The sequence below is a fragment of the Equus caballus genome, chromosome 26 (genome assembly GCF_041296265.1).
Source record: "Equus caballus isolate H_3958 breed thoroughbred chromosome 26, TB-T2T, whole genome shotgun sequence".
NCBI lineage: Eukaryota > Metazoa > Chordata > Mammalia > Perissodactyla > Equidae > Equus > Equus caballus.
Window position 1 is genome coordinate 33181753 of NC_091709.1, and position 27213 is coordinate 33208965.

At 42.4% G+C, this 27213-nt stretch overlaps 1 protein-coding gene across 5 annotated transcripts in view; it reads left to right on the plus strand.

Moving 5' to 3' along the window:
* The window catches only part of MAP3K7CL (MAP3K7 C-terminal like), a 97023-nt gene that overhangs the window by 12230 nt on the left and 57580 nt on the right, over positions 1 to 27213 (plus strand). For 2 of the 5 annotated variants that reach the window (XM_070252074.1, XM_070252076.1), the window contains one exon: positions 12482 to 12547. The exons of the other annotated variants lie outside the window; for them this stretch is intronic. The gene's annotated coding sequence lies outside the window, so the exon portion shown is untranslated. The remainder of the gene's footprint in view (positions 1 to 12481; positions 12548 to 27213) is intronic. 5 annotated transcript variants of the gene reach the window in all.

Here is a 27213-nt window from a genome sequence, read left to right on the forward strand (position 1 = left end):
GTTCTTGGTGAGAGGAGTGTCATTTGTCTGGAAAATTCATTTATATCGATAACTTCATTCCTCCGATACGAGATATGACTGAAATGCTACTTATATTTGACATTAATTGAATGCTAATGACATGATGGGTATGTTGTTTGAAATGATGTTGTGACAGCTTTGATGAAGAATCATAACTCTTTGTCACTGTCCATGAAAGACAACTCAGGGGGTTAAATTACTTCTGTGGAAAGCGTCCGGGTGGTTCAGATCATCATACCATCAATAGTTACGTGGGATATGGTGACAGATCTTATTGTATGCCCCCTCTCCTCCAAACCCTTCCATAAGATTATTGACTGTAGTTCTCTTTTCATTGAAAATAGGGTAGGAAAAATGTAGAAAAGCAGCAGAGAGAAATGAACCTTGGAAGTCTCTAAGCCAACTATTGCTTCTGGCACCCTCTGGGCAATCTGGGGGAGGTCAGTTGCCTGTTTGTTGAGGTGCTGATTGAAACTCTGGGACACCGGTTCTTTCCCTTAATACAAAACCAATGTCAAGCCAAGTCATTTAAGACCTTTTGAAAACTGACTCTAAAATAGCATGTGATATCCTGAGGAAAAAATAAACCATGATTTAGTAAACTAAATGATCCATGGAGTAAGGATTGCTTTATATGGTGTTCTCACAGAAAGAGAAGGCACAGATGATCAAGTGTGGCCAGGAACAAAGCCCTTGATGCACCCGTGTGAGTTCCAACGTGAAATGGACTTCTTGGGGGCCAGCCCGGTTAAGTGCGCATGTTCCGCTTCTTGGTGGCCCCGGGTTCACTGGTTCGGATCCCGTGTGCGGACATGGCACCACTTGGCACGCCATGCTGTGGTAGGCGTCCCACATATAAAGTAGAGGAAGATGGGCACGGATGTTAGCTCAGGGCCAGTCTTCCTCAGCGAAAAGAGGAGGGCTGGCAATAGTTAGCTCAGGGATAATCTTCCTCCAAAAAAAAAAAAAAAGGACTTCTTGATGTTCCCAGCCCAGTAAGTGTTTGCTGCCCTCCAGCTCTGGGAAGTGGGTAGAAGGATTCTCACCAAAGCCTTGGAGATAGAAAGTCCACTTACCTGATGATGCTCCAGGGCAAATGAAGGGGTGCTTATGTCATTTCATAGTGACCACAGCATTTAGGATTGCTCCTTCAGATTCACTGCACCGTAGGCAGGTTGTTGTGTCACTTCACATGGCAAAAATTAAGAATAGCGAACACTGCTGGCCTAAGATTTGACTTCAGTTTAACTCATGATGATGATAAGTAAGACAATACAGTAAAACATGCCCCACAATAGTGAGAACTTGGCTTTATGCTGATGGGCAGTTGACTCCCATCTTCTACTCAGACCCTGTTCTTCATTAATTTTGTGATAACTTGACCCTGAATTTTATAGGAATAAACATTTTGGACCTCACTTATAGTATTGTATGTCAGAGTTTATCGTATAACGATGATGATGACAACGTCACCTCTGGTTGAGTGCTCCCTCTGTGCCATGTGTTGTCTAAGCCCTTTGCGTATGTTATCTCATTTCATCTTTACAACCATCCTGATGAAAATCCTCTAATGAATTCACATTGGACTTATAATAAAAACCAAACTCTATACCAGGGTCTCTAAGGCCCAGCATGATCTAGTCCCTATCTGTCATCTATCTTCTTTTCCACTCCCTCAGCTGCAGTCGCATGGGTCTTCATTTTGTTCTTGGAACCTGCCAAGCTCATTCTCTCCTTAGAGCTTTTCCACCAGTTGCTCACTCTGTCTAGACCACCTTTCTCCGAGACCTTAGCATGGATGACTCTTCCGTGTCATTCAGGCCCAGATTACATCTCACCTCCCCAGAGAAGGTTTCCTTGACAACTCTGTTTAAAGAACCTCCTCAATACCTCTTTCCCATCACCCTGTTTTGTTTCACCATAACATCTAATACTCCTTGAAGTTTTTCATGTTAATCGATTTTAAAAATTATTCCCACCAATTAGAATGTAATCTTCCTGAGAATGGACCAAATGTGTCTGTTATTATTATGTCCCTACATTTTAAAACAGTGCTTGGCACGGGGCAGGTGTTGAGTAAATGAATGAACCCCAGTTTTTGGATCAGGAACCCGAAGCATAGAGAGCTTAAATTGTCTGTTTTAGGCCGCACAGTTCCTAAAAGCTTATGCAGTGTTTATCCAGGCTTAACTCCCAAAGCCCGTTTTCTTAACCACCATGATATAAGACACTGATAAAGAGATCTCTTACATCAAACCTGGACTCACATATAGGTAATAGCTGAAAACTAAACTTAGATGCCCAAGGGGGGAATTCTGGTTGTGTTTTAATCTACTAAGCTAATTGAGTGGGTAAGAGCTTCTTTATTGAACCACTACGCATTAAATAGTGCCTGTATTTCTCAAAAGTGCTGAATTTCAAGACTGTGCACTCCAGAGAGAGCAGAGCTGTGAAAATATTTCACTTACGTTGTAATAACTCTGATCAAGATAGATGCTTTTATTTTTTTCACCAATTTAACTATGAGAAGTGAAACTTAGGCACAATTTAGGCTGTTCCAAATGTTTTTGATTAAGGAGTTTAAATATAAGCATACGAAACAGCAAATAATAAATGCTATCACTTTTTGTTGTGGTCTCCTGCTAGTGTTTATTTTAAAACATGTAATCCATATTTGACAGAAAGCACACAATTTTGCAGGCTTGCATTACATTTTCATCATGTTTTGAATTGTATGTGAGTGATAAGCATAATTTCTGGGTTCCTGTAACCTCCCTCTCATAAGCTCTCCTTAAGTTATTTCATACCCTGCAAAGTTTAATTTAAGCATGCTAGTTTTATTTGATAGTTTAAAAGGAATTAAATTGGTTTTAAAATAAATTATGCTGCAAATAATAAAAATGCTAATAGGAAATATATTCCATAACACTAACGTTGTATTTCTTGAGGCTATTGAAGCCCAGTTATTATGATCATTATAGGCAGTCTTAGCCTGCAATTGATCAGTTTGTGAAATGAGCACTTTTGATGATACAAGGAAAAGTGTGTGTGTGTGAGTGTGTGTGTGTTGAAGAAGGTAGGGATAGTCCACATTTTGTGTTCTTGCTTTTTCTGATCTCATGATGATCATTTTCTTTTATTTCCTTCTTCTGCACTTTGGAAATCTTTGGGTGTGACTGTCCCAGTGCGTTATTTTCCTTTTTTGCAACACAGGGAGCTAATAAGTTACCGGTGCTGGGGGTATCTGGCATGGGTCTCCCAGACACACCTCTCCTCCCTAAATCAAGAAGCTGAGGAAGGCCCCTCATACTGCTTTTGGAAAGATCCTCCTCAGATCCCAAGTTGGGCCTTTGATGTATCTTTTCCCATAAAAATACTGTTAAATGTTATTGTTTGATACAGTAGAAATAATGGGATCATTAGTAGTCTGTCTCAGATACATAACAGGTTAACATGTATTTGTATATTTAAAAAGTGGCCCAGGAGCGAATGAGAAAGATTCCCCATGCTAAACAACCAGCATGTAAACAGCCTCTGGGAAAACAGGCCTTTCCTAAGTTGGGGGCTGCTTATCATTATGCACTTGATGCTGCTAAGTTTGCAGCTGGTGAACATTTGTGGTCTTATCATTTCTTGACCTTTTCTGGCAGGGTGGGCTTAGACACGTGAACAAAGTGTTGACCTCATAAAGACATTGTATAGAAATAAGCAGCATAAATCTCTAAGTTGAATTTGACCTTGTGCCTTCTGTCAGTACATAGGATTTATTAAAAAAAAGTGTGTCTGAGCTGTTCAAAGGATGAAAGAAAGAAAAATATGGATAGAAGGAAGGAAGGAGGGAAGGAGAAAAGGAAAGGAAGGAGAGAAAGAAGGAAAGAAAGAGGGAAGGAAGGAGGGCAGGAGAAAAGGAAGCAAGGAGGGAGGGAAGAAGAAAGTGAAGAAGGAAGGAGAGAAGGAAAGAAGAGAGGAAGGAGGGAAGGAAGGAGAGAAAGCAGTCAGGAGGGAAGAAAAGAAGAAAATGTTGACACGATCTAATAATAATTTCCGTGTTAGGAAACCTGTTTTTGTCTTTCTTTCCATCATTATTGAGTCCACGGTTAAAGCTGTATATGCAGTAATGTGAAATGTAACTCACTCGTTCATTTATTCATTCTACATTCATTATTTTTACAGACTGTCTTCCTTCACTGTGCCTATTTGTCTTTTGAAATATTACTAAGTAGCCAGCAGAGGGTGCACTTTCCTTAATTTAGGTCTTTCCGACCATTTACCGAAAGAGGGCAAGTTGTTCTATAAGATTAAAAACTGTTAACCAATGAAAAGAGGTGAAGGAGCTACAACTTCTCGTTTCTTTATTCTGCCAAACGTTGCAAAGTGGAATATGTAAAAGACATTGAGAATGAGGGGGTGCCGTCTCTTTTAGCTGCTTTGCTAATAGGAAAATTAATCTTGATGCCTTCCTTTCTTTACACGGAGCTAGGATTGACAAGCCTGTGTCCTCCCTCATGAGCTGATGTTTTTTCAATTTGCTGTCTCCTTGGGGCTTCCTTTTCCTCTCACTCTGTGTGTGTGTGTATTCTTCCCTTCCTTCTACACCAGTGTTGTCCAATAGAGATATAATGCAAGTTGCATGCGTAATTTAAAAGTTTTTAGTAGTCACATTAAAAAAGTGAAAAGAAACAGTGAAATGAATTTTTAAACATATTTTATTTACTCCAATTTATCCAATTACTATCATTTTAATATATAACCAATATTAAAATATTAATGAGATATTTTACATTCCTTTTTTGGTACCAAGTCTTCGAAACCCCATGTAGATTTTACATGTATGGCACATTGCAACTTGGGCTGACCACTTTCAACCCCTCAAAAGCCACATGTGACCCGTGTCTACTGAATTGGACAGCACGGCTCTATACTTTCTTTCTTTCATTCACAATTTCCCCATCCCTAACTAAACTAGCAGAAAACAGTATATTACAAAATGGTGCTATGTATGTAGGGGCCCTTTATGTCTAATTATCTACTAATTTGGATCATGCAGGAAACCTGAGAAATGGCCTGCGTTCCTTTGAGAGACTATCATCTACCAGTTCTGAGATCTTTTTAATAAAATGTAAATAATATTTCTTAGCTAGTCAGTTTTTAAGTGACTCTAATTCTCTCTATCACAATATGAGGTACAGATTTTAATCAGAGCCTTCAATTTTATTTTTCTGAATGTCCATTTTTCAAATACATGACAATAACTATCATCTATTGCATACTTCCTGTGTGCCAAGGAGTGTGTGCTAATTGTTTGTCCATATGATTCCATCTAATAGTCACAATCACCCTCTGAGTTAGGTACTGTTATTGTCACTCTATTTTAAAGATGAGGTAACTGAGGATAGGGAGGGTTAGGGAGTTGTTCATTGTGGCCTAGCTAGAAAACAGCAGAGCAGGGATTCACGCTGTTGTCCTCACCCCAAGTCGCAGCTTCTTTAACTGTATGCATGGTGTTTCCCAAGTTGTGGGTGTATTAACTGCAAGTTTAGGATGTTTGTGAAGACTAGAATTCTAGGGGCTGGCCCGGTGGCACAGTGGTTAAGTGTGCACCGTCCACTTCTCGGTAGCCCGGGGTTTGCTGGTTTGGATCCCGGGTGCAGACATGGCACTGCTTGGTACGCCATGTTGTGGTAGGAGTCCCATATATAAAGTAGAGGAAGATGGGCACGGATGTTATCTCAGGGCCAGTCTTCCTCAGCAAAAAGAGGAGGATTTGCAGATGTTAGCTCAGGGCTAATCTTCCTCAGAAAAAAAAAAGAGTAGAATTCTACAGGTAGAAGAGATCCTACAATTCCTGTAATCAGATCTCTCTGTTTCGCGGGAAAAAACCCAAAACCAAACCTGAAACCAATGGATGCTGAGTGGTTTCTCCACTGAGAATCCAGTACCAGAACCCAGGCCTTCTGACTCCAAGCCCAGTGCTCTTTCCTCTGATTAGAAAGGTTTCTGTATTTAAACTCCAGTTTATAGGACCATTAGCGATCCTCTCTGAAGAAGAGGCAAGAGGTTTCAAATTCCTCTCAGGGCAAAAAAGAACTGACATCAAAAGGTTTGTTTGGGGTCATTTGTCTCATCCTGACTTTGATTTGGCCTTGATCTTTATTTAGCATTTCGGTTTTATGCTCTGCAACAAGTTTGGCCATGTCGGAGGACCATCCAAAGGTCAGTGAGTTGGCTGCTGGCGATTGGATGCTCAGGCAGGAGCCAAAGTCTATTACTGTGCCCCTGGAAATCCCCAGCTCACCTCTGCATGAGGATTGCATCCACTCTCTGGAAGTTGTGGGCTGTGCAGATTTTTTGCACACTTCTCCCCAGGAGCCTAATGCTGGTTGGGCAGCACTTCATTCTACAGGGACCTGGGTCAGAAGGGGACAATGGCTCTGTGGTGTTCTTGGGTCATTCAGTCAATGATTCTGATTCTGTTTCACTTTCTCATCAGGGGCTGTGGTTTAGAGGAGAAAGACTATTCCTAAATTTTTTTTTTTTAAAGATTTTATTTTTCCTTTTTCTCCCCAAAGCCCCCTGGTACATAGTTGTGTATTTTTAGTTGTGGGTCCTTCTAGTTGTGGCATGTGGGATGCCACCTCAGCATGGCCTGATGAGCAGTGCCATGTCCGCACCCAGGATCCAAACTGGCGAAACCCTGGGCCACAGAAGTGGAGTGCGCAAACTTAATCACTCGGCCATGGGGCCGGCCCCTATTCCTGAATTTTTTAACTGTGCTGTTTTTAACTTCTCTGACTTGAGTCCAAATCTCCCCGACATCTCTGACTAAGGCTCACCATAACTGTCATGAAGCTTTTATTTCCGAATAATGGCTCATGCCAACATCTATGAATAGGTTTACCCTAATCTTGGATACACAACACATTTTTCATATCGAACAATCTTTAAGTATTCCTACAACCGTTACTTCTGAGCTAATATTGAATTTGTTGTCAGAGCAATGATATTATTCAAGGCTACACATATCCTCTACGTAATCCATTTGATAAGATAATTCTTATTATTTATGAAAAAGAAAGATCTGAGTTTGAGTTCCAGCTCTGCCACTTAGCAGGCAGTGACCTTGGGCACATCGAGAGCCTCTAGGCCTTTCAGTTTCCTTACCAGTAATATGAGAATGATATTAATTACCTTCCTCAGAGAATTAATGAGGAAGAAATGACATCTATGTGAAAGGGCTTCGTAAACTATAAACTATTCAAACCTTAGCTTATGTCATATTGTCACATATCTGTGAACACTGGAGTGCATATGTTATGGACAGATTGTGTATATATCGTGATTTAAGCTAGGACCGGCCTAGGCCATAGTTATTACTCTAGGGCACTGCTTCTCAACTAGGGGCAATTTTGTCTCCTCGGGATATTTAGCAGTGTCTGCAGATATTGTGAGGTGTCACCTTAGGAGGATGCTGGAATCTAGTCGGTAGAGGCCAGAGACTCATCTAAACATCCTACAACGCACAGGGTAGCTCCCCCAACAAAGAATGATCTGTCCTAAAATGTCAATAGTGCTGAGTCTGAGAAACCCTCCTCTAGAGCAGTGCTTCTCAAACTTTAGCATGCATCATAGTCACCTGGGGGGCTTGTGAAAATACGAATGGCTGGGCCCCAGCCCCACGTTTTCTGATTTAGAAGGTCCAGGGTGGGGTCCAAGAATTTGCATTTCTAGGGAGTTCCCAGGTGATGCCGATGTTGCTAGACCAGGGACCACACCTTGAGAACCATTGCTGGAGACAATTCCATCAATATGCATTGCTTGATTTCATAGGCTGCTTTCCTTAACCTACTGAGCAAACTAGTGTCTTTACTTGTTAAATGGTGCAAAGTTTGTACCAGCTAGTAGAGGAGTCTGGCCCTAGGCCCAAATTCTTTGTGTGATATGTGTGATTATAGGCAATTACAAGGCTTTTCCTGGTAGCCCTCAGGAAGAGAGGTTGCCTTTCCCACTCCAGCCTTTGTGCAAGGCTAGAGGTTTTCTGGAGGGAGTTGCGTTCAAGGACTCAGGTCCCCATCCCCTATGCCCATATGCATAGCTGCCTTCTTAGCCCAGGTGCCTCCATTCTGAGGCCTCTTTACTGGGGACCTTAGCTAAGACACTTCTCTTCACTTGACTCACTTTTCCATTCCTAGCCCTTCCCCTCCCCCTCTCCACAGCCAATGGGAGCCATAAAGAGGCAAGAGCCTTTTGTTTCGGAGCTCCTTTTGCTCCGGAGTTGATGCCTCCTTCTGTTCTGCATGTCATCTGATCCTCACCTGTGCTGTTCCATGGAGGAAAAACGGGACAGAGGGGAGCTGGAGCTTTTCTCTTTTGCTCCTTGTTTTCACTGTCGTAGGAAGTGAATAAATGCTTGGTTGTCACTCTCAGTTTGTCTCATTGTCCTGATTGACCACCTTGAGACCTGATTGTTCACAGCTGGTCTTAAGTATTTTCCTTCACCTACAGTCTCCCCTCAACCCACGCGCTGTGAAGATAAATGTTATGGTACAAAGCTATCCGGTGTGACCGACTACTCCAGAGCAATGGTTCTCAGCCTTGGCTGTACATTGGCATTGCCTGGGGATCTTGTTAAAATGCAGTTTCTAATTCAATAGGTCTGAGATTCTGCATTTCCAAAAAGCTCTGACGTAATGTGAATTCTGCTGGTCCAGGGACCACAATTTGAGTAGCAAGACCAAGGTTTCAAGAAACTAACAATTTTGTTAAAAGAATTAGAATGAATATAGAGACACACAAAACAATTAGAGTGATACCAGTTGGTGGCATCAGCTGTTTCTAAGATAAAAAAAATCAGATGATTTTAGAACAGTGGTGCTCAACCCAGGCTGCACCTGAGGAGTTTATAATTTTCCTGTATGAAAACATATTTTTGGAAGTAGATGTCTAGAGTGACAAGTGAGCTGGATTAGGAGTCAAAATATCACAGTTCTAGCCTAGAAATTGGCATTCTGAGGTGTGGGATTTGGAGAACTTAATGTCTACCAACTTGATTCTATCTGTTAAAAAGTGAGGATGAAAACGTACACTATGCTTTGATAATATATTGACAATACTGATAGATTTGTGTCAGTTTCAAATGAGAAAGTATGAGAAAACACCACTCATTTATTTGTTCATTCAAAATATTCATTAGGTGCCTACTCTGGGCCAAGCCTGATTCTAGGTACTGGGGAATACTCAGTGAAAAAGAGACACAGGCCCTGGCCTCACGGAGCCTGGAGTCTAGTCATGAAGACAGGTATCAAAGATACGATGATAAACTAGGTAAGTGTTATGTTAGGAAGCAGAGTGTGTCACGGGAGCTGACAGCAGGTGAATTTACTTCATCTAAAAGCCAGGGAGGCCCTCCCAAAGAAAATGAAGTTTAAGCTGAGATCTGAAGGCAAGGGCTCCAGACAGAGGGATGATATGTCCAAAGGCCCAGTGATGAAAGAGCACAGTGACCAGAGAGAATGTTCGAGTATGGCTGGAACATGGAGAGTGAAGGAGCGTGTGGCTCCTTATGAGAGGTACTATATTCAACAGGACACATTTGGTTACAGGTGGCAGAAGCCCAACTCGCAGAGCTTAAGTATAAAAGGGAAATTGATGGCTGATTGAAGTCCACGAGTAGAGCTGGACTTGGGGGAGTGAAATGAGATCATCAGGTCTGCCTCTTTGCTCTCTTACTCTCCTCTACTTTCCTCTATGTGCCGGTCTTACTCTCTTCCAGTTCGGAGGCGCTTCCTCCATATGGCTGGGAAATGATAGGGCATGACTGGAGGCAGCTCAAGATTTACAGCATCTTGGTTTAGCTACAAAGGAAAGTGAGGTCTCCTTTCTTCCAGGATGCGTATAAAATCCCAGGTAAGAATTCTGATTGCATCATGTACCATTCCAGGCCAATGATTGTGGCTGGGGGATGGAGGAGTACTGTGATTGGCTGTCCCATCAAAATCACAGGTAGGGGCAAGGGACATTACCTTAGGGAGGAGAGAGTTGCGGTTATCAGAAAAAAGGGGCAAAGTGATGCTGGACAGACAGAACCAAAAAATATTCACTACAAGTATCTAGTATCGAGTATCTAGTAGAAAGATAGGGGGAGTATGTGTACCACAGTAAGACCTTGAACTTTTCCCTAAATGTAGCTTGGATGATAAGTTTGGGTTTGAATACATTGTTGAGGTATATGTGGACTACATGGTAGCTGGACATATTTGGAGCTCACCTAAGGAAAATGAGAAAAGAAGATAAAGGAAGAAAAGAAAAAAGGGCCCTTATAAATTGGAAATATTAATATTGTGCAACAAATATGAGATAGAAAATAATTAAAATTTATTTTTAATTTTAATATCACCACTGAAATTCCCCCTAAGTCGACCTTCAGATGCCTGCTAAGTACCTGTGTGCAATGACAACTTCAGTTCTTAGGCTAGAAGACAGTCAGATTTATTACTGGTTTGTTTAGGTCATAGCCTTCCTTCTGAGTCCTTTTGAAATTAATCATTTCTCCTTTGGGCATTATGGTTAAGTGATATGATCTGTAGTTACCACTACAATTGATTTCACATAAATTAGGCAGAGGAGCAATATTCCAACTTAATTAAATCACGCAAGGATATAATTTACATGATATTTACCGTTGGACAAAATGGGTTACCCATTAATGTTATAATATTAGGATTAATAGAAGTAGAAGAGTCTTAGCAAATTTTTTCAGGTTTTAGCTCAAGTAACAGAAACTGGTCGAGCAGTTAAGATTGGACAAGATCATAAGAATGTATGTGAAAACAAATTGGAAGTTCTGTAAATTGTCATGTCTGTATAATTAAGGGAATATAGGGGAAAACCTCTAGCGGGTATATTACCTAGACTTGTGCTGTCCAATCTAGTAGCTATATACATTTAAGTAAAATTAAATAAAAAATCAGTTCCTTAGTCACACTAGCCACACTTGAAGTGTTCAGTGGGTACATATGGCTAGTGTCTACCATGTTGGACAGCACCTATATAGAACATTTCCATCATCACTGAAAGTTGTATTGGACAATGCTAATCTAGACAACATTGATGGATCAAGTTCCCTTTCTTTGGGATGAAATGAGCTAAATAAAAATTCTAACAAGAGTTTTTTCTCTCTCCCCATGTTCCACAGTAAGTCTTGTCAACTACTACTTTAAAACATCCTCAATCTACCCACTTCTCTTCTTTTCCATTGCTACCCTCTGAGTCTGAGCCATTATTATCTCCCATCTGGACAACTGCAACAGCCTCCTGACCCACCTCCTTGCTTCTGTTCTTTCCATTTATATATAGTTTCCATAGATGAGCCAGGGGGATCGTTTAAAAACATAGACCAAATGTAAATTTCTTAAGGAAAAAGAGAAGGAATGCAAAAGAAGGAAATCGAACATTCATTGAATTCCTACTATTTGCACCACAGTGTGCTCTTCTTTGAAATAAACTATCTTCTTTAATCTCCACAATAATACACAAGGGAGGTACTATAATTCCCTTCTTTTTACAAAGATGGAAATTAAGGCTCAGAGAAGGCACATAACTTGTCTGTGTTCACCTAGCTAGTAAGGGGCAGATCTGTTAAAGAAATGAATGAATGAATGATTAGATAACAAAGTCCATAAGCTTCCAGCTAGATCGCCTTATTAAACTCTAAAAGAGATTTGTTATTGGGCTTCTTTCTGTTGAGGAGGAAGGAACTCTGTATTTTTATCTACCTTATCTGGTTATTTATCTGGACTTTGCATCCTCAGTTATAAGTACAGCAGTCTCCTCACCAGGTTAAAGTTGAAGGTCTCTATTTCTTTGACTCCCAAAGATACCAAAGTGGCAGGTAGAGTTTTGACATGAGTTGTCCTGAAAGGGTCCCCTAGCAGATCATGTCAGGCCATTGTCCTAGGGTTTAGGGCAACAGTTTCCACTTTTTTGGGTTTGAGGTGTAGCTTAAAATACTAGAGCTTTTGAAGGCACATTTCAAGGGGTTGAAAGATTCAAAACAGCAAACACACAGAAAGCCAGTGACGATGATAAAGCATAGGAAAGTAAGACAACATCTTATATGGCTGAATGCATCCACAATGATCACAGTGTTGGTCATGGGGTCCCTCTGACACTGTGCTACCTCTTTGCCTGCATTGCTCCACACAATCCATCTGTCACATAGATGTGTTAAGAGTATATACTGAGTTGCAGCAAAATTAAATTTTATTACTTTTATTACCTTCTTTGCAGCTGGGGAATGGGCAGAGTAGACTAGAGGTCTCTTCTTTGTTTCCTCCTAGAAATAGACCTTGTCCTCCATTTTGGTTTTTAAAAAATTTTTTATTTATTTTTTATTGCGGTAATGTTGGTTTATAACATTATATAAATTTTAGGTGTACATCATTATATTTCATTTTCTTTGTAGATTACATCATGTTCACCACCCAAAGACTAACTACCATCCATCACCATACGCATGTGGGAATCATTGGTAACCACCAATCCAATCTCTGTCTCTATGTGTTTGTTTGTTGTTTTTATCTTCTATTTATGGGTGAAATCATATGGTATTTCACTTTCTGCCTTGTCCCGCTTTTATCCTCTGAGTGGCAGCACCGGGAAGTATAGGAAGCTGTTGGTATCAGCTACGTAAACAAGGGAGATTCACAAGCCTCCAGTTTTGGACTTTGATGCATTTCTTCAGCTAAATCAAATGATCTTCAAATCTTTGACCCCCCAACATTCCTCCTTTAAATTTGCTTCTTAGACTATAAATAAAGCAGAGGAGGGGTATGTAATTTTATAATATTAGAGATGAATAATTTGTTTCAGTCCCTAATTTTACTGATGAGGAAACTGACTGCCAAGAGATTGAAGTCACTTGCCCAAGGTCATATAGCTAGATAAGGGAATAACTTATTGTTAGTGGAAAAGAGTGTGGACTTTGGAGCTAAATTCGATTTGAAATTCTAATCCTGTCATTTACTAGCTGTCCCAAACTTGGGAAAGTCGTTTAAATACTCTGAGCCTCTGTTTCCTCATCTGTAAGTTGAGGACGATAGTATCTAGGTTGCAGTGTTGTTGCAAGTTTAGAGGTATCTGTTACTCATTGCTTAGAAGAATAGACCAGTTATCTATTGCTGTGTTACAAATAACTCCCAAATTTAGCAGCTTCAAACAGCACATATTTCTTATCTCACAGTTTCTGTGGGTCAGGAATCCTGGTGCAGCTTAGCCGGATATCTCTGGCTCAGGATTTTATAAAGCTTCATGATGCGTCATGCAAAATGTCCTTTATGTGGGTGTGAAAAGCAGGAGGCAGGATCACTGGAGACCATCTGAGAGGCTGCCTAGCATGGAGTATGTGTTACATGTGGTTGATTTGGGCTAGGGGCTGGGTCAGATGGTAATGGTACTCAGACAGCTTATTAGATCAGTGTTCATCTATGGGTTCTGTTCTCAGGCTGGCCTCATTCAAAATTTGTATCAGTGACTTAGATGATGATATAAAACAACAGTCTCTAATATTTCTTGATCATGCATCTGTAAAAACTTCTGAGCATTTATCTCAATATATGTACATTTGCTTATAAATATAAACATCGACCAGCACTAATTTATTAACTAATAGTAAGGCTTAATTCCTTTCTTGCTTTGGATGAAAAAAAAACCAAACTAAAAATAGGAGTTCTGCTATTTTTTACCTGAACTCCAAAGGACTATCTTATGCACTCTTGGGCTGTGTGCACCCCACTGGCAAAGAAAGTGATGGAGAGGTGGAGAATGTGGTAGATGTCAGAGTTAGGACCCAAATAAATCTCAACAGGCTGGAATGACCGCCAAATATATGAAGATTGGGGGTAAATCATTCCAACAATCAACATCCCGGGGTCATCACTGGCGCATAAGTCACCTTATGTGGATCCCTGCAGAGCTGCCTCCTCTGGGCAAAAGAATGACAAAAATTGTCTCCTTCCTCAGGGAACAAGGCTGGATGAGCTGAGGGCAGGCTAGATTTCAGCCGCTACTTTCCGTCTTATCTGGGCCTCTTAGATGGCATACAAACTGTATAACCATGTGTGGCAGACCTGTGATTTCCCAGTAGCACTTGTAAAAAAGAGTCTTGAGAGTGTCAGATCAATTAACTGAGACCCAAGGAACAGAGAAATTAAGTACATGGTGGAAACAGGCTTCAGGAATAAGGCTGGATCTCAGTTATTAGAAATGGATCACATGTTTGGCCAAGACATCAAGACTGGTTTGATGCCATCATCTTCTTGTTTTCATCTTTTCACCCTTCAAAAGGGGGAGACTAATTCCTCTCCTCTTGAATGTGGGCTGGACAAATGAGTCAATTCCAACAAACAGAGTATGGCAGGATATGTGTGACTAGGTCATAAAAGAGATCATGGCTTCTTACCTACTCTCTCTTGGACCACACATTCTGGGGGAAGCCAGCTGCCATGTTGTGAGGACACTTATACAACCCTATGGAGAGGTCCATGTAATGAGGAAGTGAGGACTCTTGCTAACAGCCATATGAGGGAGCTGTCTTGCAAGCAGATCCTTCAGGTTTGGTTAAGCCTTCAGAGGACTGCTGCCCCAGCCCACAGATTGACTGCACCCTCATGAGAGCCTCTGAGCCAGAACCACCCAGCTAAGCTGTTCCCAGATTTCTGACCCACAGAAATACTGTGAGGTAACAGATGTTTGTTGTTTTAAGCCCAGTATTGGCAAGCTATAGATTGAAGGCCAAATCCAGCCTGCTGTCTGTTTTTACAAATAAAGTTATATTGGAACACAGCCATGTCCATTGATTTACCTATTGTCTATGGCTGCTTTCCCACTACAATGGCAGGGTTGAGTAATTGTGACAGACACCACGTGACCTTTGAAGCTGGAGATATTTATTATTTGGCCCTTTTCAGATGGAAGGTGTGCCAATCCCTTCCTTAACTGCCAAGTTTTGGAGTGATGTTTTTTACACAGCAATAGATATCTAATACAGAGGAATATGGCAAAAATTCCTATGGGAGACATACAAGAGTAGACATTTTCTTCTTTATGTTAACTTTGTCATATCTAGCTATGACTTCTGGAACTGCTACTATCATTTTGTGACCGTGGGAGGAATCAACTTAAAGATAAATTTAACAATGAGAATAGCAGAGCTTAAAGAAGCAAAGAACCTGGGTGTGATGGTTAATTTTATATGTCAACTTGGCTGGGTTTAGGGATGGCTAGATAGCTCAGAAATAAACACTATTTCTGAGTGTGTCTGTGAGGATGTTTCCAGAAGAGAGTAGCACTTGAATGTGTAGATTGAGTAAAGAAGGTCACCCTCCCCAATGCGGGTGGGCGTCATCCAATACATTGAGGGCCCGAATAGAACAAAAGTGGGGAAAGGGTGAATTTGCTCTCTTGCCTGAGCTGGTACATCCACCTTCTCCTGTCCTCAGACATGAGTGCTCCTGCTTCCTGGGCCTTCAGTCTCAGTTTGGGACTTATCATTGTCTCCCTGGTCCTCAGGTGTTTGGGTTTGAACTGGAACCACAACGCCAGCTTCCCTGGGCCTCCAGTTTGTAGATGGCAGATAGTGGGACCTCTTAGCCTCTATAATTACATGAGCTAATCTCTTATAATAAATCTCTTTCTATAGATCCATATAAATCCTGTTGGTTCTGTTTCTCTGGAGAACCCTGCCTAATACACTGGGTCTCTGATGAAGTCATGAAGCCACTGAGTTAATCAACCCTGGAGCTACCCTACCTCAGCTCTTCCTAGTACCCAAGACAGTACATTTTCTTATTGTTTTAGTTCTTTGAGTTGGGATTTTGGTTACTTGCAGCTAAAATCATCTTAATTATACAACTGTTTACTTGAACAGAACAGCTCTGCAAGTGAAAGAAGCCTGACTCATCTCAGAACACAGTCATTGTCAAGACACCTGGGGAGCAGATTCAACACAGTTTAGTATGTTGCAAGGTCTTTCTAGCAAAATCTTAAACTGCCTCCATCTTGAATCAATCCCCATTCTCCACCACTGCCTCTTCCCTGCAAATCTGCACCACTCTCTGGGGGAAGGGAGCCAGAACATGTGGTTTGGGCCACCCTGGATTCCCCGTGCCTCCAAGAGCACTCACAATTAGACATCTGGGAGGAAAATGGACCCAAAGAACACCCTTGATGGCTTGTAGCATCTCCATTGATTTTATGGTGGCCTTGACACCCGTCCCCACTCAGACCAGTGAGAGGTCTAGGGAGTGGAAGGGGGCCTGGTCTGGTGGCGTCAGCATTGTGTTGCTGGGGCCACCTCCCACAGTTAGCCTGGCATTGACTAGGTAGGGGATGGGCTCTGCATTTTGCACTTTCTTCATTTCTTAGGTTGGTTTTTGACACAAAACAGCTCCACAATTCTCTCTTGCCTGCTTTCTTAGTAACTGACTCTGAGTTCCATGGGTCATGTGACAAAATCAAGGTAAGGAGGATATTTCTGTACATGTCTCTTAGGAAGCTTTGCCAAATTCCTCTGCATTAGATATTTATTGCTATGTAGCAAGTTACTCCAAAGCGGCCATCCCGTTCTCATCCTTTCTGGCTATCCCACCCTCTGGCCCACGGTGCTGAGTTGCCATCAACACAAACTCCTGCCATGATGCTGTTTACATTTTTTCTTCTGGATACACATTTTCTTGCAAACCAGTCTCAGGCCTTTGTCTTCTAGGGCCCTGCTACTCAAAGGGTGGTCCTTGGGCCAGCGGTATCAGTACCACCCCAGATGACACTTGAAAAACAACAGACAATTTTTTTTCCTCAAGGTTCTTTCTGTTCTCCTTTCAGAAATATTCTCCATTTCTCCTCTCAGCAAGAGCTATGGTTTACATTTAAACTATTGCTGTCCCGGCAGAAAAAACCTCTGTCCACACTTTCAAATGCATTCACTTCTTCCCACACCATGGGATGTGGTCTATGTTGGGAGGCGCACAGTAGTCAGTTCATTTCCAATTGCGCACTGGACTGAAAATAAGCAAGTCCTCCACGTGGAGGCGAGCTTTGCTGTTTTCCACTCTGTGCTGACCAGCTTTACGCACACACCGTGAATCTGAGAGCCTCCTTGCCCAAAGGGAAAGCTTGTCTGGATTAGAACAGTCCTGCGTAGAAACTTGACACTGTCCTGAGCCGGGAGTATTTGGAATCACACACAGGAAAGGGCTGCGTATTTGTTGACCTGCCTAAACGACAGAATGTGTGTGTGGCCATCTCTAATTACAGCACTCCAGGAAGCATCACCCCAAAACTACGTCTGCTATGAACCACAACACGTCCTCCGGCTAATCCTTATTAACCGACGGGGACGTGCTCTTGCTGCATTTACCGTCTTCTACACGGCATCCTTCCGCAGTCATTTCATGCCTTGGCGGCTCACTGGTCCATCCTCTGGGGCACATGGGCCTAGCTTCACCCCCCCACGAGGTACATTTCATAGTCATTTGTGAATAACCAGTCAAACTCTGGGTCCCATTGAAGGACCACGCAAGAGGGCTGGAGAGCCACAGATAGGATTTTGTCTCACTGAGAAGTGCAGGTTTCCTAAAGAGAAGGGAAGAAGCTGGCACTGGTGGCCTCCTTTCATGCCAGAAAAGGCATTTGGTTTTCACCGAGGTATCCCCCTGATTAGGCTCTGGACCATCCTGATCTTTTGCTTTCTGTCTCTAGGACTCCCACGTTGGAAGAAGAGCTTGTCCTCGGGGATATTATGCTTAAGGAAGGCCTTTCTCACAGATCTTTCTCAATCCTTCTACAGATGTTCCTCCTTTCTCTTCCACCCTTCCGCCAAGACATGCTGATTATTAACCTTCAACAGGTCTGATGCTTCCCTTCATTCTTATCCTCGCTCCTTCCATTGAGCTCCTGGAGCTCTGAGCTGACAGCTGCAATGATAAGGATGAGGTCTTTGGCCCAGAAGAGGAGTTTCCTGCTTAGTTGTTGAGTCATACCTGTAAACTAATAATCTCTATGCAATGTGACTAATGATTTATAGGACATTCAAGTTCAAGGGGATCTTTGAGGAAGGAGCAAGTAATTGTTTACCTGGAGGAGAAGTTGGGTAGAAGCAGGAGATTCCAGGCAGTGGCAATAAACATTACATATAGAGGTAAAGGGACATGAAACCCCACGGTGTCCTCAGGGAAGAGCTATAAGAAGCTCACTTTAGGGGACGTTCTTTTCATAGGTCTTATTCTAGAAGTTCAGTGCAGAAGGGCCGGGGCGGGAGCAAGAGTGGTGCTGTTCAAGAGTGCTTTAGGGGCCGCACCCTGGCCGAGTGATTAAGTCTGCGTGGTCAGCTTCGGTGGCCCAGGGTTTCACTGGTTTGGATCCTGGGCGCCGACCTAGCACCGCTCATCAAGCCATGCTGAGGCGGCGTCCCACACAGCACAAGCAGAAGGACCTAGCTAGAATATACAACTATGTACTGGGGGGCTTTGGGGAGAAGAAGAGGAAGAAAAGAGAAGGTTGGCACCAGATGTTAGCTCAGGTGCCAATCTTTTTTTTAAAAAAACAGCGCTTTAAATCATCTACCCACACTGCATAGGACAGAGGGTGAGTTCTGCCCGGAGCTACCCCTTGGCTGGAATGCAAATGGCCCTGCACTCTAACTCTTTTGGAAGAGATTCCATTTTAGGACAGAAAGAAATTTTTCTCTTTAAAATATTGCTAAAGATAATTCTGCAAAAGTAGATCCTAGGCAATCCTTGCCAGTTCCTGGCCTTTTCTTCCCACCACTGGGAGCCCTTGAATCTCCCTGGTTTCTCATCTGTAAGCTCATTCCAGCCCCCAGTCTCTAGGATCAAGCTAGACAGGGTTACAGGTAGCCCATATGGAATCTCCACATGAATTAGAAAGAGGCACCTTCCTATGGGTGGTCCAGGACTGGCAAGCCCTTTTGGTGGTACCCAAAGGTGGCCCTTCTGAAGAAAAAGGTGCTTCTTTCTCTAGGTAGATGGAGCTCAGCAATGGAGTCATGACTTAGAGAGCAGAGCTGAGCTGGGTTTGGGTCCCCACCCACTGCTCTTGGTCTGGGGTCCTTGCATGGATCACAATCTGCAAAACCACATGAGGCAGCTTTGAAGCATCACCTCTGGCAGGAGAGTCCAGTATTGCAAGACTTGGAATAGAATGCCTACTGCCACTAGTTTCCCTTTAGCCCCAGCCAGCTGCCCCAGCTCTGAGAAGAATTTTGCAGTAGGATTTAGGATAGGGATGTGACTTAGTTCTAGGGAAGTCTGCTGAGGCCTTCTGGGAAAGATTTTCCTCTTTTACCACCCCCACCTACCTTTGGAAGTTGTCATGTGGGAATGTGGTGTGTAGAGCTACAGCAGCCATCTTGAGACCATGAGGAAATAAAGTTATGAAAAACAACAGGGAAGCTAATAAAAAGTCCTGACTTTATTGAGCTGCTGAATTAAGTAATCCTGCCTCTGGGCTTCTTGTTATGTGAGAGGATAAATATCCATTGGTGAAGCCATTTTTTTGAGTATTCTGTTAATGGCTAATGAAAACATCTTAACTGATATTGAAACTATTATTTGCCAGGTACTGTGCTGGATCTTCATAATATTCATAACAGCTCTATGCAGTATGTATTACTATTATCTCTCCTTTTGGATATGAGTAAACTGAAGTTCAGAAGTATAAAGTATTTTACCCCCCAAACACTGCAAGAAATGTCCTATACATATATAGTTTTTTGTTGTTGAGGAAGATTGGCCCTGAGCTAACATCTGTGCCAGTTTTCCTTTATTTTGTATGTAGATCGCTGCCACAGCATAGCTTGATGGGTGGTGTAGGTCTTCACCTGGGATCCAAACCCATAAACCCAGGCCACCAAAGCAGAGCACACTGAACTTAACCACTATGCCACTGGGCTGGCCCCCACATATATTTTGGTAAATGGGTTTAATTACTTTCCTGAGTTAATTTCCTAGTAAAGGAATTACTTGCTCAAAGGGTATGCATGTTGTTATGGACTGAATGTTTGTGGCCCCTGAAATTCCCAAGTTGAAGACCTAACCCCTAATGTGACTATATTTGGAGACAGGGTCTTTGTAAAAGTAATTACTGTAAAATGACATCATAAGGATGGGGCCCTGATCAGATAGGATTAGTGTCCTTCTAGGAAGAGACACCAGGGAGCTATCTTTCTCTCTCTGCTGTGTGAAGACACAGTGGGAAGGCAGCAGTCTGCAAGCTGGGGAGCGAGATCTCACCAGGATTTGGATTGGCACCTTGATATTGGACTTCCCAGCCTCCAGAACTGTGAGAAATAAATTTCTGTTGTTTAAGCTCCCCAATCCGTGATATTTTGTTATGGCAGCTCAAGATGACTGAGACCTATTTTAAGACTTTCGATACCTATTGCCAAATTGTCCTCCAGAAACATTGTACTAGTTGGCACCCCCACCAGGAGCTTATAAAAAATGCACATTTCCCTGTACATATTCCAATACCGAATGTTAACTTAGAAGACCTGAACTGGAAAGGCAGTCAAGCTTTCAGTGCCTGGGTACGCTCGGGCAAGCCACTCTCCCTCTGAGTCCCAGTATCTCCATTTGTTAAATTAGCATAACAATAATAATCCCAGTTTTGCTGGTGCCGCCTCCCAGGACCATTGAGAGTGCCAAGGAGAGAAATCGTAAGGAGACATTTTGTAAACTAAAGTAAAACACAGATGACAGTGGCTGTGTTAATTCATCTTCCTGCCTCAGTAGAACAAACCACAGAATGTTTAGGAGGTCAAATGAAACAGAAATAATTTTGTAGTGTTGGGTCAACTCAAATGGTGTGAAAATTAGTCAAAATGAAACATGCAAAAATGCTTAGGTTAGAGCCCCAAAGTTCAACCGGAAACTGAATTCTATTTAGGCTGGACCCAAACCATTTTCTGATTCTAGAAAAGTAGCTCAAAATAGTGCGTGAACTTCCCTTTCTTTGTTGCAGAATTATATTCCTATGTTGCTATTTTGTACCTTGCTACCAAGTTGATAGTCTTAACCTGCCTGGATCCTATCAGAGAGGCCTCAAACGTCATGCCATCTCCAAATTATGGTAACCAGTCCGGGTTGGGTGAGGGTACTCATTTCTTCCTCTTTCCTAACCACCTTTGCTCCAGTCCTTTCCTAGTAAAAGCTGCTGGGTGTGGACACAGGGAGGGGTCTGGATGAGTATTAAGTTCTGGGACATCCAAGGAAGAAGAAACCCCATCGTGTATGATCAGACAGCGCACATCGAGTAAAGCTTGTTTTACACCCATTTAGTTAATGCCATTATTACTATTGCCTCTGGTAATTAAATTTTTATTAGTAATAGAAAAATTGACTTAAGTCTCTTTTCCCTTGAAATTAGAGAGAGCTGAAAGATTTAAAAAGATGCTTGAACAGGAGGTGTGAAGACTTTTATATGTGAGAGACTTCTGGCAAAACCCCATCTTATTAGTCGATTGTTCTCTCTTTGTCATAGTTGTAGATAGAAATATTAGGAATAGATTTTGATTGGTGCTCCCATAAGTATTTCACTCTACTGACATCTATTTCTTGATTTACACATCACATATATAACTCAAGTAACATACTTTTCTTTCCTGACACACAGGATTGATATAGTAATGATGCATGTCTATAAGCGATAGTCCTGAGCATTTGGGAATAAACCGCAATTGATATAAACAATTGTGCCTTGAGCTGGCCCGAGGCAAAATGGTAAAATGGTCCAACTTTAGTTTCCTCTTTGTCTTTTCTACTCCTCGTCTTTTATTCATAGTCCCTCTTATCCACAGTGCCCAGGGAATCCTGTAGACCACAATATTAGAAGAAGTCGTCTGAGACCTACACACTTCAACCGAATCCTCAGCCTATCCCCTCACAATTGAAACTTAGCAAGTCAGGATATCAGATCATGAGATTCTCTGTGCTTCATAAAGTGACAATTCGTTAATCTTATCCAATCATCCTCTCCCTTTTAAGAAAACAAAACAATACTTTTTCCTATAAATTTAAAAAATTTCAAACACCTATGCATAAACGTATAAATGTGATCAAATCTTGCCTCCGTTTTTAAGTGAATTGCTTTTCTTTTTGGCTTCGTTTCCTCTCTCCCCTTCCCTGGTGTCCCCACATTACCCACTGCTCCTTCTTCCAGTCCATGTTAATAAAAGTGTCCTCTCACATTTTTCTCCATGTTCGTATAGTCATATTCAAACATACATATGCATAAGCCCACATATGACTATGTATATGTTTTATACAAAGAAATCATATTATACATGCTTTTCTGTATCTCGCTTTTTTCACTCAACAACCCTTGGTAGTAGTGCCTCCAAGCCAGCTTCTATGGCTCTAATTCATTCTTTTGAATGGCTGTGTAACATTCCCTTATATGAAAATATTGTGATTGAATCAATGGTTCCACTACTGGTGGGCGCTCACTTTGTCTCCATTTCTACCTTTATGTACTTTGCTCCAATAAACTGTCTTGTATGTACATCCTCTCCACTGCTGCTTTCATTTTTTATAGTGTAGACTCCCAGGAGTGGGATTTCTGGGTGAAAGGGCGTATATATAATTTTAATTCTAATTGATGTTGTCAGATTGCTCTGCAACAAGACATTAATCTAGCAATGCATAACTCTATGTTTTTCCTGCAACCCTGCCAACAGAGATGTTATCTGTTTTTAAAAGGTTGTCAGTCTGATGATGTATAAAGTGATATTATGTTGTGTATTTAATTTGCATTCCCTTAACTCTTAGTAAATTTGAGCACATTTTTACTTTTCTTCAAAACTCTACAACTTGTACTCATTCAAATTTTTTCTATTACTCTCTTCCATTGCATCCTGGGATCAGGCATTTTACTTTAAACACAAAATTAATCTATTTTTTCCTTCGTAGAAAACCACCTCCATTATATGAACATATATTCATATTTCTCTGCCATTGTGTACTTTAATCACCCATCTTAATTATAGATTTCAACCAAAGTCATTAACTTTGAGGTACATATTCTACTTTTTCACTTTCTGGAACTCTTATATTCAAATATTGGTGGGACTAGTCCTCTAATTTTTTTTTATCCCCTTCCTGCTCCATTTTGCATCACTGTGCCTTTTTGTTCTGTTTGCTGGTAGGTCCTTCATTTTTTTCCTTTGGTGAGGAAGATTATCCTGAGCTAACATCTATGCCAGTCTTCCTCTGTTTTGCATGTGGGATGCCACCACAGCTTGGCTTGATGAGCAGTCCATACCTGGGATCCAAACCTGTGAACCCTGGGCCCCCAAAGCAGAGCTTGCGAACTTAACCACTATGTCACCTGGCTGGCCCCTAGTAAGTCCTTCATTTTTTATTCCACCCTTTCTATTGAGTTTTTCATTTCTACTTTTATGTTGTTAATTTAAAAAAAAACCCACTTCTTTTCCTTCTCTGAATTTTCCTTTTTTTTTTAATAAAGATTTTATTTTTCCTTTTTCTCCCCAAAGTCCCCCAGTACATAGTTGTATATTTTTAGTTGTGGGTCCTTCTAGTTGTGGCATGTGGGATGCCGCCTCAGCATGGCTTGTTGAGCAGTGCCATGTCCGTACCCAGGATCCAAACTGGTGAAACCTTGGGCTGTCAGAGCAGAGTGCACGAACTTAACCACTCAGCCACAGGGCCGGCCCCTGAATTTTCCTTTTATGATATCCTATTTTTGTTTCATGGATGCAGTATCTTCTTTTAAACCTGAATATATTTATATTATCTGAATGCATGTATTAAATCTGATGTGTGTATATATATATATATATATTTTTTTTTTAAGGCGTATTTTTTTCTCTCTCAGGAGTCTCTGTTTCCTCTAAGTTGGTTTTCTTTTGGTCCTGATCTTCCATGTTACAGATGTTCCTCAGGTGTCTGGTGATCCTCAGTTGTCTGCTGTTGTTTAAAGTAAGGAGTGAAAAGGCTGGATGGAAGCTCGGAGTGCACTGGTGGGCTTGTGGACTGGTGGGTGATCTGGCTGTTGCATTGTTGGGAGCTCCTTCTCCTCCTGATATCAATATCTTTAGATCTGTCTTCTTGGGCCTGTCAGAGTCTCCTGAGAAGAATCTTCCAGACTCCTGCCTGCCTGGAGAGGAGGGGCTTGTCAGCATTGTGGAAGTTGAAGACAGGAAGACCACATCTTTTCACTTAATCCTCCCTGTTTCCGGGCTGATGTACCCACATTGCCTCTCTTCCCCCTTCTCCGGAGAAAAAGACATCATTATTCTCCTAGGAGAATGGAGTAGGAAAGGGATTTAAGGGCCTGACTGTGTCTCAAACAGATTTCAAGCCATCCTCTTTACTTTAGTTTCTCACTTCGTCCCCACTTCCACAGGTACCTAGTGCCGCCAATTCCTGAGCCTTTGGAGGATTCTGCATTATAATCCAGTTGGTCCTTGACTTTCCTCTGTTGAGGGCTTATACTCTCTGGTGTGCTAAGCCATCTGTCATTCTCACACCTGGATATTTCCAAGCCCAGACTTTGTATTGCCTCCTTTCCAATTCTCCATCTCCTTTAGGTTCTGTGCTCATTCATTACAAAACCTTCTGCTGCAGCTTTTGGAAGGATTAAAATTAGATGCCATCCTCTATCCTTATCAAGGCGTATCTTTCTTTATCACTTTGTTTTGTGTGTCTTTCTTGTAATTAGTCTACAGCTAGGGTTTCTTGGCAGTCTCTGCTTTGTACTTTAAGGATTGATGCATTAGAGTTTATTCTTTATATCTGATTTTATATTTGTTATTTATTTTAGATTGCTATTTTCCCTTTTTCCTTTCTTTGGTAGGTCTGATCACATTGCAATTCATTTCTTTCTTTTTTTTAATAATTACTATGCTTTTCCATTCTATCTTCCCTTTTGGTCCTCATAATCATATATCTATTTCTCTACCATTGTTGGAAACAAGATACCATTTATTGTCCTTATCAAGATGTTCTTTATGCTTCACCATGTGTCCCCTCCCATCTTGATTAGCTGAGTCCTTCAGAATACTTCTACTCTTCCTTCCGCCTTTCCTCCCAGCAAATGAGACCTTTGGAACTTCTGCTGTAAATCCTCCCCACCCTCCAACTTCACCTCTCAGCTCCAATACTTTTTGGCAAAATAGTTAACTTTTGATTCTATACTCTTGCTAGAATTTCTCTTTACAGTATGTTTCTTCTTCAGAAGTCCCTGTTTAAGGACAATTCAGGGATAATGTGTTTAAAAACTTAGGATCCCGAGCCAGACGCCCTGGGTTTGAATCCTAGATCTGCTCCTTTTTTGTTTTGTGACTATGGGTCAGTTACTTAATCATCTCGTGCCTCAGTTTTATCTCTGGTGAAATGAGGTTAATACTGGTACCATCCTCATGAGGATTTTGTGAGGGTTAAGTTAGTTACTCTATAACAAGTACTTAAAACAGTGCCTCTTTCAGGCCCAGAATCCAGGACAAAGGGAAGCTCCCGGTGGGCGGATCCCCCAGGGCGGCTCCAGACCACAAGCTGCCGCTGGGCTCATGGTCTCAGGTGCACAGCTTGGTGCAGGGGGCGCCTGGACTTCCTGTAGACGTGCTTGGGGACACGGTTGGAGCTCCAGCGCCTGGCTTTGTGTCGCAGGGGAAGGCTCTGTGGTCCCGCATCTCCCCAGCAGGGAAAGCCTCTGCTGGCCATTAGCAGGGAGGCCACGCCCAGAATCCAGGACAAAGGGAAGCTCTCGGTGGGCGGATCCCCTGGGACAGCTCCAGACCACAAGCTGCCGCTGGTCTCACGGTCTCCTGCGCACGGGTTGGTGCAGGGGGTGCCCGGACTTCCCGCGGACGTGCTTGGGGACTGGGTGGAGCTCCAACACCCGACTCTGAAGCCCGGGGGGTAGCTCCAGGGTCCCGCACCACCCCAGCAGGGAGGGCCTCTGCTTGCCATTGGCAGGGAGGCCCCTCCCAGCATTCGGAACACAGGAAGATCCCTAGAGCAGAATTCCCCACAAGGCAGCAGCTTACAAGCCACCGCCAGGCCCACAGACTCTGGCCATGTCCCAGACGAGGCAAGGGGCTCCCAGAGATCCCGTGAGAGTGAAGTGGGGCAGAGTAGAGCTCCAGTGAAATGGCTACGTAGCCCAAGGGGGAACTCCAGGTTCTTACAGCAGCCTCACTGAAAGCCTCTGCACAGCACTAGTGGAGAGGTCCCAACTGGCAATTGCAAGGTGGGAAGGCCCTGGGGCAAAAGCAGCACAGCTAGGTGAGCTAATGACAGACTGCAGAAGATACACATAGCTCTGCTGGGACCTATAGTGGACAAGTGTGATCTGGTGGGCTCTGTTAGCGACAAATTGGAGATTATAGGTGATCCTGCTCCTGGCTGCTGGGAAAGCCCACAGCACCACTGCAGACCACAAGGAGGGTGCACGTCTAGGTGGGCTGCAGCAGTAGGCACCAGCAGCCTGAGGCCCCCTTGCGATTGCCCCCACAACCGACGAGGGACCCCACAGGACCACTGTGACTATGAGGAGGGGTCCAGGCCCAGTCAGTAACAGCTGACAGGGTTCCTGGTTGGGGCAGTCTAAACTGCTGCCCCCCTCCCCCCACACCAGTCACAACAAGTGGAAGCAGTGACTAAACTCTATCTCTATGCGGAGGCACAAATCCACGCCATCAAGCAGTATGAAAAAATATATTAAATCTCCAGGACAGAAGGAAAATGATAAGCACCCAGAAAACAATCCCAAAGACAATGAAATCTATAATCTAAATGATGATGATTTCAAAACTGCCATTATTAAAAAACTCAACGACCTAAAAGAGAATTCAGATAGACAACTCAATGAGTTCAGGAGCTATGTCACAAAAGAGCTTGACACTATAAAGAAGAACCAATTAGAAATACTGGAGATGAAGAACACAATGGAGGAGATTAAGAAAAATATGGACTCTCTGAACAGTAGGGTCGATAATATGGAGGACAGAATTAGCAGTTTGGAGGACAGGAATATAGAAATGCTGCAGACAGAGGAGGAGAGAGAACTAAGACTAAAAAGAAATGAAGAAACTCTCCGAGAATTATCCGACTCAATTAGGAGATGCAACATAAGGATTATAGGTATACCAGAGGCAGAAGA